The sequence below is a fragment of the Ciconia boyciana genome, chromosome 2 (genome assembly GCF_034638445.1).
Source record: "Ciconia boyciana chromosome 2, ASM3463844v1, whole genome shotgun sequence".
Lineage (NCBI taxonomy): Eukaryota > Metazoa > Chordata > Aves > Ciconiiformes > Ciconiidae > Ciconia > Ciconia boyciana.
The window spans coordinates 149,714,444-149,730,783 of NC_132935.1; the positions used below are offsets into that span (position 1 = coordinate 149,714,444).

At 44.7% G+C, this 16,340-nt stretch overlaps 1 long non-coding RNA gene across 1 annotated transcript; it reads left to right on the forward strand.

The window, feature by feature from the left end:
• Nucleotides 1-4,800: 4,800 nt before the first annotated feature.
• Nucleotides 4,801-15,352, forward strand: LOC140648461 (uncharacterized). Its single transcript, XR_012041223.1, has 3 exons — nt 4,801-4,985; nt 7,619-7,847; nt 8,240-15,352. It is a non-coding gene; the product is annotated as an uncharacterized lncRNA (long non-coding RNA).
• The last annotated feature ends 988 nt before the right edge of the window (nt 15,353-16,340 follow it).

Consider the following 16,340-nt stretch of genomic DNA (forward strand, 5'->3'; position numbering starts at 1 on the left):
GGCTAAAAGAACAGATCTCCTGACACTATAGGGATGATATTTGCTGTATGACGTTACATGACCTTTAAGATAATTAAGTGTGAGGTCTCCACTTGGCTTTTACACTTCTACAGTGTGGCCATTTCTCAGGTCGCTCCAGTTGGACAGGAGGGGCATTGCCAGCGTCCCCGCGTGCACTCACAGCCGACAAAAGTCATAAGTGTTTTCCAGATTTCCTGCCTTAAACTAACCTGAATTTATCACCTGAGAACTCAGCAGCGAAATCTAGTTTTTATCTGTCACAGAGCAGACGGCAGGTTCATTACTTTCTCCCTGGGACCGCGGGAGCTGCTCTCCATTTCACCCGCTGATCACTGACCAAGGGACCGGTCACTCTGTCTTCAGAGCTGTCAAGTGCTCTTGCAGGTGCCGCCTCATCGCTGATTCAATCATGTCGAGATGAGGGAGGATGTGGTTTTGAAACCTTGAATGCCTTTCACTCTCAGACTGCTCTGCCATTCGGCGGCTGCTGTGTGGCACGGGCTCTTCGGTTGCCTCCTGGATGAAATGATCTCATTAGGTGATTTCAAAGAGCTGGATGGAGCAGAGCCACCTGCTTTCTCAGAAAGAGAGTCTCATCAGATTTCCCAGAACTGATAAAGTACATGTGAAAGGGATGTCTGCATCCCCTGAAAACTTTACTTGAAAGACGTAGCTCCAAGATTTCTTAGTTTGGGGAGCAGTTAAACCGACCAGCCCTTTGCCTCCTCTCCTTCTCCCTCCTTCCCTTTCTCTCCCCCTTCCCCAGGCTTTTTTGTCTCCATTATACTTCCGAACAGCTTAGGGATATTTACTAGTTACCAGTATGTTTATTCTAGTACATGTAATCCAATATGGATGCACGGTATAAATCCCCATGGGAAACCCCACCTTGGAATAACAGAGGATTTTTGATTTCTAGTCCACAGTGGTAAAGTTAAGAAAAAAGACCCTGATCCTGGAATAAGACTATGTCTGGGGGAGTTTTACCGACATGGCTGTTAACGGTTTGCGGTGCCAGGTTAGCGTGTGCCGCTACAGCTCTTCCACCTACAAGAGCTGCTGCCTGGGTAGAAGTGCTGCCCCGAGACCCCGGGAGGGCGACCGCCTGTGCCTGCCTGAGCGGCACAGGGACGGCACCTGAGGAGCGCAGCCCGGGCATCCGCATCCCTGCCCGTCCGTACGCTGCGCAGAGGGACCATTTCTGGGAACAGACAGAGGCCTGGGACTGAATTGTCTGCCTCTGGTAAGAAAGACAATAGCTTTGATGATGATTTTTCTAATGGGAGTATCTACTGCCTCCAAAAGTGGGGTGATATTACCAGCTCATTTCATACAGATCATTATGTAGCTACCTAATCTGCCTTGAAATGGTGGCCTGCCCGGTTTTGTGTTTCAGGAACACTCTCCAATCCTCCTTCTGTCCTGTAAAACAAGAAGCGTTAGAGCCATAACTGTAGTTATCAATTGTGGGGTGGCCTATTATCTTTTTAATAAACGCCATAGACTATTTGCTTGGCTTACAATTGACATTTTTTCATCCCAGTCCTTTTAAACACAACCTGTATGCTGGAAAGCCAGGCTGGTTTTCTGCAGTGCGTGCACATCGATAGCTGAAAGGCAGAAGGCAGCATTCAGTTCTCCCGATGATGCAAAGGGCAGACAGACTCTGCTGCACTCCTCTTGTGCTATTGCCTTTGTGGAGCTGGCAAATCAATTTTTTTGGGTGGGAAATGTGGCTGGGTAAAGCAGGAGAGAGCAGGTATTTGCAGAATGAAAGTGCCATTTCATGAGGTTTTTTATCTTAATTGAATTTTTAAACGTACAGTTGGTTTAATCCTTTATATTGCTTTCACTCGAAAGCTGAAGAGTTACTAGATTCATTATGGAAAACACGCAGTCTCATGAGATTTTTTTTAAGACATTCTCAGAGTTATTTTAGGAAAATATCCTTTTCTCACAGCATCATAAGTTTAGTTTGTTGTCTCCTCCTGTGATCTTCAGAATGGTTACTATTTAATTATTGATATTTACAACCTGGCAGTAGTTAAATGTGGCTGCAGTTCCGCAGGTAATCTTTATATGCCAGTGAGGAAAATATTTGTATTATGATGAGTCACAGGAACTGATTTAAAATGCTGTATGTAAACATCTACACGACCTCTATCTGCAGCCCGAAATTCTCAGCATAAGCAGCGGTTGCTGACTGAAGTCTGCAGGGCTTAATCTGACTGTTGTTTCCCTTTGCTGACACGCGGGGAACGGTGTGCTTGCTCCTATCTCTTCTTGTTCGGCAGTGACTGTGCCCGGATCATTGCAGTGGGAGAGCTGAGGCCCCTCGGTAGCATGCCTGCAGCCGTACCGTCCTGCTTTCTTTAGCAGACACATCCGACACTGCCTGATGGTTGCACAACCCTCTTTGCTTTTGTGCCTTTAGATTTTGGCACCCCTTCCCTGAGGAATCTGCTCGCAGCAGGAGCTCTCTGCAGTGACGGGAAAAGCACTGCTCTCCTCCTGACAGGCATCCCCAACCCTGGCCTTTGCTGCTGAGATTTCTCCGGGTCCTCGAACCTCCTCTATTATGTGCATTAGCAGCAGCACTGGGGAACAGCAGCTGAAGGCACCAAGGGGTTAAAAAGTGCAGCTATTTTGCTATATGAGACACACATTTGGGGAAATATCAGTGACAGCAGCCGAGATGCTGCTTCTCTTTAGTACCAGGCTCTAGGCAGTGGGCCCTGGGGTGAAGATGCTTTTGCCCTCCCTTCTGCCAAGAGCATGCTGGTTCTGGCTGCTGACAGCCGGCGTTCCTCCGGTTGAGCCCCACGAACGGCAGGTTTAGCTTTTAGTAAAAATGTGACTGAGGCACCCATCGAAACAATCTCACATTAGGGCTCAGCGAGCTCGGTGGTCTCTCTTGCAAGCAGGTTAGTCATGCCAGGATTTTACGCTGGTGGACAGATGGGGACCCATCCTCTAAAAATGCCCGGGGTAGCAGTGCACAGTGGTTCACGCTTCAGTAGAAGTGGGCTTTCATGCAAAGCCCTGGTGACCTCTGCCGATCTACTGCTCTGGGGACTGGCTGATGAGGATTAATTGATTCATCCTGGGCCACCAGCTTTCTCAGCTGGTTACCACTCCCCAGGAAACGTTATTTTCCTCAGTCAGACTTGACTAATTGTAAGCCTTTAAGAATGGCACTTCCAAAAAAGAGGGGCCTGCTGAGTGAGTTATTAGGCATCCTTATCTTGGAGGGAAGTGATGGCTGCTCTTACAGCTTCTTTACCTCTGCGGTGCCATGTTCTCCAGAGACGGGGCTGTGGGGACGCTCTGCGGTGGGGTCTCCCATCTACCTTCCTTCAAGGAGAGCAAAGGGCAGAACAGTTTGTTTCTAAAGTGCTAGCTCTATGCTCTCCAAATCATGGGGTTTTTTTTAAAGGCTATTTATTTTTAACAAGTTGTGACTAATAAACCCCCCTGTATTTTTCTAATTATGTCTGACACTTTTTTTTTTTTTTTTTTGGCAAGTAGATGGAGCTCAGTGTTTCCCCTGCTGGATGATCCGGCTCTGTGTCTGAGGGAGCTTTGCAGCAGACTCCAAATATCTGGCAGGAGATATCCTCTCTGCAAAAGCGTGGTCCTCTCTGTTTGTGGGCATGACAGAGCCCAGAACATATTTTGAAGAACGTCATGGTCGAATTCACTTTGGTAGCCACGTTTCGCCCTCTGAAGCACTTCCTCTCAGGTTTTAATATGGTTTCTCACATTCTTTCCACACTTCACTGTGTGGTGCGTCCTTTTCTGTGGTGATAAGGAAGTCTCCAGAGAGCATATCGAACATGTTATATGTTACACAGATGTGCAATCCACTGTTGGGAAATGGCTAGGGCTGTACCAAACCGGTCTTGTTAGAAGAGGTGTCCTAAATGGGAATGTGAGAGCATCACTGTGTCTTCTCTCTTTAATCCTCATTATATCTCCAGAAAGAAGAAAACAGCCTTGCTCCAAACCTCTCAGCAAAAAGTACAGTGTCATCTTATATTTCAGTGTAACTGGTAGATCTCTTCAATCAAACAAAGTTTTGACTTTGGTCTGTGGTTCACAGGTTCCTTCATTGGCATTTCCTATCAATTAGCAAAATGCTTGTCCTCCAGAAAAACTGGCAGTGATCCGCCTGTCCAAAGTAACTGAATTGCTGCCAGACTGTCCATCTTGCGCCTCCTTTGCATAATGCACTCTGTTACAGCGCCTGTTTAATACAGCAGCATTGTCTAGGAAATGACATTTGGCTTTTGCCTTGACAGGTGTTTGACAGTATCTCACCACCTTTCCCATTAGTTCCCCATCACAAGTTTTATCCGTAATGAGGCTGAGAATAGGGGCTGCTTTGCACTTATCACAGAGGTTGTCACAAATATACTTATCCCCATCTTCTTGGAAGGACCCATCAGCACCCAGTTTAGGCGGCTGTCACTGATTAGTCTCTCTAGGACCGTGGGACTCTAATCATCAGCAAAGTCCTCCGGTGCAGCAGGAAGACGTGTCTCTGCAAAGCCCTGGCTTCTGCAGGTTGAAGAGCTGCTCTGTGATTTTCATTAGTGGTACTATACACACAGGCATTAATAACTCAGGTTTTGCTCCTTATCTGTGATCTTCAGTCCTGTTTGTTAGGAAACTCGTGTGATAAAAGAGTGCACCTCCCAGGTTGATACTGTTTTTGGTTTTCTTTATAAGACGTATTCACATACCAAATACGTAGTATTATTTGCAAAAAAAAAAAAATTTAAATTTAATATCTGTCTTGTTTGTAAAACATTCCAGGCAAAATCTGTATCAAAAAGTAATTACAATTTCTGTTTCACAAATTTTCTGTTTCTTCTTCCATCAACAGAATTGACCTCATATGGGCACACAGAGGGGATGATGTCATTGTCAGGGGATGAGATTAACATCAAGTTCCTAAGAGCGTACGTTCATCCTGTATGTTCATTTTCCAGTGAAAGAAAAACAGAAAAAAATGCATTAAAACCTTTTAGAAGTCAGAGTATTTACTCCAATCCCGTCAAGCCCCTCACTACAAGAGAGACATTGAGGTGCTGGAGCGTGTCCAGAGAAGGGCAACGAAGCTGGTGAAGGGTCTGGAGCACAAGTCTGATGAGGAGCGGCTGGGGGAACGGGGGTTGTTTAGCCTGGAGAAAAGGAGGCTCAGGAGAGATGTTATTGCTCTCTACCACTACCTGAAAGGAGGTTGTAGCGAGGTGGGTGTCAGTCTCTTCTCCCAGGTAACAAGTGATAGGACAAGAGGAAATGGCCTCAAGTTGCGCCAGGGGAGGTTTAGACTGGATATTAGGAAAAATTTCTTCACTGAAAAGGTGGTCAAGCATTGGAACAGGCTGCCCAGGGAAGTGGTGGAGTCACCATCCCAGGAGGTATGTAAAAGATGTGTAGACGTGGTGCTCAGGGACATGGTTTAGTGGTGGACTTGGCAGTGTTAGATTAACAGTTGGACTTGATGATCTTAAAGGTCTTTTCCAACCTAAATGATTCTGTGATTCTATGAAAAGTCTTCTAATTCAGAATACACCAACTACTTACTGATTGTGCTACAGAGCTTATAGTTTTTGATACATTACAGAACGTTGTGAATAACTGATGACATCAGAAATTTTGCTTCAGCATGTGCTGAAGCAAAATGACTGGTTAAAGTCATTTTGACCAGTCATATATGACTGGTTAAAGTCATATATGAAAGGGCTCACAGCTTCCATTATGATTTATAAAACAGGACAAAAAGTGTAATGGAAAATTTATATTCCCTTTGCTCAGAATTTAGTTAGGCTAAGAAGTTGCTGAAACAATACCTTTTTAATTTACACACATATACATTTAAAGAGATTTCCCTTTTAATGATAGACCAGATATATGTCATCATGGTGACAGACAGCTAAGTCTCCTGGCTGATACAATACTCTTTGTCAAACAAATGGCAGGGACAGCAGGTTGCAGTAGTCTCTCCACCAACAAAATGCCTCCTGCCAGTGCCGTAGGTGGCTGACTGACGGCCCTGCAAAATGGGGACAGTTATATAATAATAACTCCACCCTGTGTCAGCGGTGATGCTAATGTATGCAAATGCTGCTATAATGAATCCAATTAGATTTCTCTGTATACAGAAATATGCCAAACTACCTGTATCTAATCTCATGATAAGGGGAGAGAAGAGGACTTCAGCCTCGGAGACGTTGCCCCTGCCTCTGCTGCCAGAGCTGCTCTGCACGGGGCTGGGGTGCCGGCATGCTGCAAAACTCGCAGCTCCTGCAAAGTCCTGGCTGCTGCTGCTGCTTGGGAAAGAGAGAGACGCTGCGGCCAAGGGGGCTCTGAGGTTGCCCTTGCTCACTTTACCAGGCTGCAGTGGGTTCAGAGGTACAGTTGGTCAAAGCCAACAGAGAAACAGAGACCTGCGGAGCGTGATCACCTGCTTTATGTACTCAGGAGATCCCATCCACTTTTATTACAGAATCATAGAACAGCCCAGGGCGGAAGGGACCTCAAAAGATCATCTGGTCCAGCCTTTTGTGGGAAAGGGAGCCTATTATCTAGCACCCTGGGATTGGCCCATCTTGAACACCTCCAGTGATGGAGACTTGTTGTGGTTTAACCCCAGCCGGCAACTGAGCACCACGCAGCCACTCGCTCACTCCCCCACAGCAGGATGGGGAGAGAATCGGAAGGGTAAAAGTGAGAAAACTCGTGGGTTGAGATAAAGACAGTTTAATAGGGAAAGCAAAAGCTGCAGGCAAGCAAAGCAAAACAAGGGATTCATTCACTCCTTCCCATGGGCAGGCAGGTGTTCAGCCATCTCCAGGAAAGCAGGGCTCCATCACGCGTAACGGTGACTTGGGAAGACAAACGCCATCACTCTGAACGTCCCTCCCCTTCCTCCTTCTTCCCCAGCTGTATATGCTGAGCATGACGCCATATGGTCTGGAATAGCCCTTTGGTCAGTGGGGGTCAGCTGTCCCAGCTGTGTCCCCTCCCAACCTCTCGTGCAGCCCCAGCCTGCTCGCTGGTGGGGTGGGGTGAGAAGCAGAAAAGGCCTTGACTCTGGGTAAGCGCTGCTCAGCAGTAACGAAAACATCCCTGTGTTATCAACACTGTTTTCAGCACAAATCCAAACCATAGCCCCATACTAGCTACTATGAAGAAAATTAACTCTACCCCAGCCAAAACCAGAACAGGACTCTGCTACATCCTTGGGAACGTTGCTCCAGTGAATGGTGGTTCTCACTGTAAAAAACAATTTTCTTCTATCAAGGTTAGGTTACTGCTTTCTCTTGGGACAGGTAATCAGTGCATGACAAATCTCTGTCACTCTTTTTGAGTATTTGCAGTGTATTTCCTGAGCATGATAGTGAACAGACTCTGCTGTGCAAGGAGGCTGGAGGGGAAGCTGCTAGCTCAGTAGTCATGAATGAGACACTTCCAGACGTCATGAAAGAGGGGGTGTCATTTATTAAAGAAATTTTACTTTAGGGCCTCCTGAATATTCATGACTTGATGGTTCCTGCTGATCAATGTTTCTGTTGTCTCGATTAATCAGCTGATCTTGTGAAGAGTTTTAATCAGCTCCAACATCGCCAGAAACTAGCCTCACTGCAAGTGAAGAAACGTGACTGTCAGCAGCTGATGGGATGCCCAGCTGCACATTGGGCCTGGAAGCTGGATGCTCGGTGTGGTATGCAGGCAGACTCCAGGAGAAGGAAAGAAGACCTGTCATGACTCTATCCTTCATGTAACCTAACCAAACTGGTTTCTAATCAAGCAAGATGGTAAGATAATGCCAGCGTGACAGAGCTGTTGAGAAGGGTGAGCAAGAGAGGGGAGGTTGGGAAAGACAAAAAAAAAAAAAAAAAAAGGATGGGTAAAAATCACAGAAGGTCGTTGCTGTGACTGCGGAGAAGGCAGTGGCACCATTAGCATGGCAACATGCAGTTGGCCAGAGAGGTGGCCAGTGCTAATGGCTGGGGAAAAATCTCCTGCTTGGATTTTTAGGTCATACAGTGAAAAGCAGGTAGATGCTGTATAGACCAGACTCAGGATAGGTAAACTTCATTTAGATGTATTTATACCACTGGCCCTGATCCCCAGGGAACAGACTGACTTAAAAATCACAAGATTTTCTATGTAATATGTTTGTGTTTATTTTTTTTTGTCTCACAAGCTGTGGATTCACCCAATTCATATGCGAAAGCTTTCCCCTGCAACAACAAGGACCACAGCTACAAGGACCATGGCTGGCTGAGTTTGTCCGACTGTTCAAAATTCAATGAACCTGTGGGCACTGCTGCAGAGAGACAGGACATGCAGCCGCAGCCATCTCGGCAAGGCAGCCGGCTCAGACGTGGCAGTTGGCGAGCTGTGGCCGTGCTGTGCCACGCAACTGCAGACAGGCCAAAGCAGTTATTTGGGAAGCAGCTTAATGCAGAGCGTGCACCTTTAGATGGGTGCTCCAGCAGTGTTTAATGACAAACTCCTGCTCCCTGTCCCCCAACACAGACATCAGGCTTTATCTGAGCTAATAAATTCCACCAAGAGGCCTGCTGGAAACGCTTGCTCAGATCTCCATAGGCGCAGGGATTTCTGCAGTGCTTTCCAGGGCATGCTGGAGCAATGCCCATGCACCCACCAGAGGTTTGCAGACCATCAAGTGGTCCTCTCTAAGCGCCCTGCGCAGATGCTGACCTGATGGCTGTGTTTCACAATGAGATTTGCCTTCCTTGCACCAGCAGGGCAGCTCCAGCCTGACGTCTGCTTGGCCTGGCTGCAGCTTTGCAGGGGACAGACTCTCCACCTCACACATTTCGTGGCACGTCTCTTCCCAGAGCTCCAACTTCTGGGTGGTTTAGTTTGTCTTCACAGGGTCAATGGAAATGCATACCTGGCTGCCAGCTACCAGCTGAGGAGGTGAAGGAGGCTCCTTTCATCATCTTGAATGTCAAATGCCCCTTCCAGGGCTGGTTCCTACCAGCCACTGGTGACAGTGAGCTCTGGTCACCATTAGCACTGCTCACCCACAGGCATGGGCAGCTGTGCTGGAGCCTGCTCTAAAGCCACCTCTTTCTATGACCATGCTCCCTCTGCCTTCCTCTCTTCAGCCTGACACCAGATTTGTTATGCAGATTTGTTTACCTGGTGCGAACAGAAAGCTGATCAGCCACGAGGTGCAGCTGGTGATCATCCTTTACACAATTCAGTTGCTTCCCTATACATTGCAGCATACATTCTTTTATTAGTTTTCCTATTCCCACGATGCATTTTTCTAATGGCTTAATTGTATTATCCATATGCTAAACATGTGCTAAGTGGGGTCCTGTCATTAGCAGATGTTGATCTGTAAACTTGAGCTGAAAGGAAGAAAGTCCAAGGAACGCACTCCACAGAAACGATGCGCTCGCTGTTGTGGATGGAAAAGAGTTTTACTTTTGTTTTTGAACACATGATAAAAAGAGTAGAAAAAGGACAATGCAATATTGCTAAGGCATAAGAGTTTCTATAAGGCTTTGGTACTAAATTTCTGATAGCAGGTACAGGAGTGGGAATTACAGCTGAAAGCTCTGAGCCCTGCCTTAAAGATCACTTGCTGATAAGGGGGGCAGTTCTCTGGCAGGGGAGAAATCTTACCTAAACTTACCTGAGCTCTAAGGAAGCTCCCAAGCCATCTGCAGATAGGAATCTTTCCTTGAACATGAGCTCAGATATGGGTTGAGTTCTTCCTTTAATAGCTTATCTCTAATATGAAATTATCTCTGTCTTTTTAAGGTCAGCAGATATACCTCCTTGCTGTTTGCAGTCCAGCTTCTTTCTGTTAATCCAGTGCATCATGGCTTATCGTTCACGTCTGACACTCTTTGCCTCTAATGCTTTCCTGTTACTTTATTTCCTATTAACCTAAATTAGCATGACTGAAGTCAGGCTGAGGCTTGTGGTAACATTCAGTCACATTCTTCTACCTCTCTTGCTTTAAACTACTTCTGGATTATTTTACACTATTTGACATACCAAGGCCCACAATAATATTGAATATTGAAATATACTGAATAATTAAGATTATTCAATAAATTTATACAACAGTGTGTGCAGTTCATGCTGCAAGTCTTTTAATGCCAGTCATAGCCGTTTCCTGGTTTGCACGTCCTGCTCGAGGCAGTACCACAGTTGTCTCGCCTCAACCTTTGTCAGCTCTTTGAGGGATCACAGACAGACATAACATCTAATGGCTTGCCTATCACACGCTCAAGCACACCACTACTTCATTTGTACAGATACAATAATAAGGCTTCACAGTTTTAGGGCTTTGGGGTATCACTTTTGCCTATCATGTAAGCCTTGGTCAACGTCACCAGACGTTTAAAGTCTTCACAGTGGGGCATCTGTTGAGTAGACATTAGCCAGTTTTCTTCACCTGGCCCCCTTCTCTGCTGAAGAAGGTTTCCATTTGAGTAGGAGGCACGTAAGCTTTAGCAAATCTTGAAATTTGTCTTTTGTCATCAGCATTGGAATCTACTCCCCAGAAGAACGGGAAAGACAGTGTCAAGAAAGGCAGATTAGCCTCACAAAATGAACTTTGCAATTTAATATGTAGTTGCTATTGCATACTAAGAGCTTGTAATAGAAGTCTTTAATTGGAATTTATAAATTGCTGATAGTCAGATTTCCAAAATGATCACTATTCCACTTACCATCAATCTGCCAGTATAAATGACTGACCAAGGTACACAGACAGTTGGTATAAAAATCAATCTTATATCCCTTTTATCAGGCTTGGCTACACAATTCTGTCAATTTTCCACAGAAAATCAATAGCAGTAATAGCTGTCTCATTAGCGGCTGTCACAGTGTCGCTAATATGGCTTCTTTGTAGGGCCAAAACATTGGCTGGCCTATTTTTTTTCTTTCACAGGGACTGTCTAGGGATCTAGAAATACCAGAGGTGAGCTAATTGTTCAAATTACATTTGGAAGATTTCTTTAAAAGAAGTCCCAGCCTGCTTTATGAGGACCTGGGCTAATCTTCCAGGGCCCAGTTTTGCAGCTCAGCATCTGTTTTCTTGCAGAAATAATTTTCTATCTAGAGTCTGGCATTGCAATTCTCTTGAGCTTTTTCAAGGATATTGATGATAAAATTAAGTAAATTAATTTTCCTATTTCATCTGTAAAATGTCCACTCAGCCCCATTAGATAAGGCTTCTTATAAACTAAAAAAGACCAAACCAAGCCTTTCTTCTCTCTGCCCAGCTGGGTCGGGTAAGGAAGCATTCAGGTAGGACTGTGCTCCCTGAACTTTTCAGTCATTCCTGTTCCTTGAAGGGGGATTTGTAGTCAATCAAATTCAGCATTATACAAGTACGTATGGAAGATCGGTCTGACCTAAGCACTTAGCTATGATGAGTGCTCTAAAGATAATGGAAGGCCGAGATATACATAAAGTTGATAAGGGGGATTCATGCTGGAATGTGGAACGTCTAATCAAGAATTACTGTCCTTGGGAGTAAAGCACATCCTGGAGAAATATGTAAGCTAATTAAGATGTTTTTGGACAATCTGAAACTGCTAGCAGAAGTGTGATAAGGAGCACCCTTACATGAACTATCCTCATTATAATACTAAAAATCACACCCCTTGAGCTGGAGACCCCGGCCCAAGCAGAGACCCATTACCTTTGAGCATGCACAGAATATTAAAGTAGCACTGTAGCTTTAAGATTGAGACAAGGAAATGTAGACCAGTAGAAAACCGCTTTGCGTAATTACTTATGCATATGTATAACCAGACTGTATAAATATTGTACCTGCATGAACGAGCAGCGTGCTAGCTTTGTGGAGCTACCACCCAGCACCCGGTCTTGCGCAAAACTTGAAATAAACTGGTATCTCGGCTCTGTGTGTGTATTGAGTGTTGCACACCGGGTCACGAACTCCGTTTGTGAGACAACAGATTGCCTCCCTCTGGGCCCCAGTGCCGCCACCGACCTCCCTCAGTACCTCCTTTGCCCTGGTCCAGTGTCCGTCCTTGGAGAACCTTGTTATGCAGAGGTAGTTTAACCATGTGGTACCTGCACCACCTTGGTATCGCCTGCTCTCGCTGTCAGCAGCTGCTGTTAAGGCAGGAACTGGCTTAATTTCAGTGGTGCGCTGAGAGGGATCAGTGATGGGGCCCGCTGTATGCAGGACTCCCACGGCTTTGCTTGCCATCGCTTCACAGACCTGGCCCGGACCTGAAAGCTGATCTGAGTCAGAGAGCTGAGAGGTTTTGTTTGGAGACATGGAGATAACAAAGCCAAATAGTTGAGAAGGAAACTATTCTCTGGGAGGAACTGTTATCAATTACATTCTGATTTAAAAATAAAACCAAAAAGAAATTAAAATTCTTTTGAAAAGGCTCTTTCTCACAATGATACTGCAGTTTTCAACTTGGGTGATTTAAAGGTCCTCCAGAAGGTTGTACAGGGGCTACTAAAGGGTGCCGCAATGAGTGGCTCTGCTGAGAGGGTCGGTCGGGTCCTCACAAAAATCAGCTTTGCTTCTGAGTGTGACCAGCGCCCCTGGAAACAGGGGGCTCAGTCCCCACCTGGTCCTGAACACCTGGTTAGAAAGGTCAGTGTCGAAAGAGGTACAACAAAAAATCACAGATTATTGTCACTTTTTTTAAATGCTCCTGCCTTTCTTAGAGAGCAGGCAGCAGGCAGAGGACATAGCAGGTCCTTGGCCAAGGTCATCCAGCAAAGCATCCCAAGAGGGGACCAGAGGGATCGTGCCTCACCACCTCGGTCTGATCCCTGCAAGTGCCCTCCGCCTTCACAGGGCTGGAGACCTCAAACTACTCCAACGGTTTGAATTTCACTGACACAATGAACCTCCCCACCACCAACGCATCTTAACTCCAAGGGCTCAAATCTTTTTTTCTTTTCCTGTTCCTTTATGTGTAGGCAGCACCGCACTAAAGGGTGGTTTTGATTGTGTTTATGTGACACCATTTGATCCTTGGACGTCTGTTTTATATCCCTCAGGTAAAATACTGCTCCACTCCAAGGGAAGAGCAGCTTTTTGCTGTTTATACCCTTGCTCTTTTATAAACAGACTCTGTGTTAGTGCTAAATAGAATAGGATCAATGCAGAAGAAACATCTATTCTCATGAGAGATAAGTCTGAGATCCCTCTGTGTGTGCTCATAGGAAAACCCAGGAGTCTCTGCCCCTGTGCAGAGCTGTGCTGTGTGCACATTTAATCTCCAAATGCTTCCACCTTGTGCTGCCTCTCAGTGACGCTGATGTTTCTGACCTCACCATGTGTGTGCAAACTGCCGGAGCTGTTAAATAACTGCCGCATTTTCACCCCATGCTGGTGCATATCTGTGGTGACCAAAATATTTCCTAGGACTGTAAGGCTATGTTATATTTTCCCAACTGTGAGTCAAGGGCAGAGGTTTCAAGCTGACTCTGGCTACTGATAAAGAAGGGCTCCCTGAGATGCTGCCTTCTCCTTTTCTCCACCAGCTCATAAGCAGAAATGACATAAGCCGAAGAGATTTCCTGGGAGAACGAATGCAGGAACACCCCACTTTCCTGTTTGCCTCTCCAGCTCCTGCCCATAACTATTTTTTTAAGGGATTTGGACTCTGCAGAGGAGTCTTGGTGTGCATGACTTCAGCAAGGGCAACAGAGCTGGAGGAGACTGGAAGTCCCCAGGAGGCGGTGAGGAGAAGCAGGACCTCTGCATGGCCATCCCATGGCTGCATTGATCTCCTTATTTCTGTGCAGCTGCTATGGGATACCAGTGGTGCCTGATTTTCCTGCTTTGTCCTTGGGAAGAAAAGAGATAAGCCCAGTTTAACTGGAGCAGGAAGAAAGGATAGGGTGTTGTGAAGGGACACTCACTGACTGCAATGTACTGAACAGGGGTAACCAGAGAAGGAAAGTCATTACAGTTTACAGATTACAGACCAGGCAGTAATTTGTAAAGCATTTGTATATCCTTCAGTGCCAAGGTGCCAGGCAAATGTGACACCCAGTCAAGAGTACAGATGGTGAAAATAATTAGGAAAGCAAGACACGTAGTTTTGGTAATCTTATTTAATAACAATAACAACCTCCGTTTCATCCTAAGAGCTCTGAGGCTTATCTAATCCTGCTATTTTATTTCTGAGCATTCTTGAGTGCAACTTTTAAAATCTGTTTGACTAATTCACTGCCTTCTATTTTGGGAAAGCCTTGAGAGGTGCTGCTAATGAAGACAAATGAAGGAAAAGGAACTTGACCCCAGAATATGAAATTTTGTTCATTAACTTGTGCTTCCGATGGCTGATTGATATTATTTGGATGTAGATGGGGTAATTAATGACAGGAAGTAATGCATCAGGATATGAGTTGTGTGGAATGCACCTCAGTAAATCTACCTTTTATTATGTCTCGGTTTATTTATGTGCTCTATATTTGTTATGCCACTGCCTGATGTAGTTACCACCTTCATTCGGAATTTCCTGAATTTAATTGTTTTCTTCATTCTTTTATGCTATTTTGGGAATTTTTTGTTTATGTTTCTGTATGTAATAATTTCCTAGTCTGTTTTTAGTAGCATGAGGATGCATTTTCATGGCCATATGGAACATTTCAGCATGTGAAACATTTCTTACAATAAGAATTGCTGTTGAAATGGACTATACTTCCTTCCCACTTCATTGGACAGGCTATTGGTACTGCCAGTAAACTAATGGCCACAAATCATACATTATTTCTCAGTCTCAGAAGGAAATGAGCTAAATATGAAATTTTTTACATTTTTGGGGTGGGTGGAGGGTGAAAGGCTATGTCAGAACTTTTTTTAAATGACACATCCTTCTGGGAAGGAAATTGTTCTATGGTTTCAGCCAAAGGATTCTAAACCAGTAAAATATCACTGTGCTTTTGATTTAGCTTCTTGATGTGTGAACAATATATATCACCAAAGAAAAAAATGAGCTTAAAATACTGACTGACGTGAAATGACCCCTGGAAAGATTCTGTAAATGTTTATGCGTGTGAATAATTTTACACAAACTTACTGAGGTGGTAAAAGAATATGCCCAAGAAAAGTTATTGACCTGAATGTTTGTTTGAAGGATCAGGCTGTTGCTATGAATATTTTCACCCAGGTCTCTCAAAGAACACTGTGTTTTGTATGCTTGTCTGTCCACCTGTCTTTTGCCACCCGAAAACCTTTGAATTCTTTGACATAAACCTGGTGCTTATACTTAAGGTTGTACAATGAAACCTCTTATATAATGCATGGCTTAAAAAATAAAAACATTTGAACAAAAAATTACATTCTTTTATGCAAGATGCAAAGCAGCAGATGGAAGACAGATTAAGAATCTGAAATTAAGAGTTAACGCCTGTGTAAATGGAGCTGGTATGGTCACAGGCACAGATTCCTAGGAGTCAGACAAAATGGGAGTTACAGCTTGGGGCTACATGGCAATTGTCTGTGTGTACTTCTCCAGATCAAGGGGACCGAGACTGCTTATCTGTGAGTCGAAGAGGGGAAGATGACCTCACATGTCTTGCAAGGAAGAGCATTCAGATGAGCAATTATAAGACAATAGCTGATACTCTGGAATTTCCTCTAAGAACAATAACTTGATTGCTTGCATATTCTCACAGGCATTAAAAAAAGAGAGGGGGGGAGAATTAGGTACTCCAACAACTTTGATACTCCTCATGATTTTATTTAGAAAATGTTGAGATAAAAATTGAAAGTGGTGTTATAGTGTTGCATTCCTACTGAGGGTGACAGTGTGGTTCAGGTGTGTTGCTTTTAGATTACAAAAGTATCTTTCCCCATGCCAGACGGCTCCATCCTGCTCACTTCAAACATGAACATCTGGATGTCCATGGATGATGAGCATCCTCTGAGGATGACCATGAATGATGAGCAACCTCCGAGACATAAAACTGAGATCTTAACTCCTGTAAACACCCAGTGTTGGCTGCAAGGTCTTTGCTAAATAGAGTGATCGAGTCATGACACTTATCAGTGTCTTGTACCTAGACATGGCATTCCCTTGTTATCTTGGATCACTATGCAGTGAAAGTAGTGCAGTGTTTGTGTTTCACCCCAGAGCTGTCTGCATTCCCTCTCTTTTTATAAATGAAACACGTTAGGAAGAAAAATGTCTCTTTAAAATGGCTTCATTTATTGGAACATCCTTGGAATAGTTCAGGTATAGGCTCAGTAAGGGATCTTTAAGTAATCTTATTCTTTGGCCTGCTTCAAAGAACTAATAACCCCT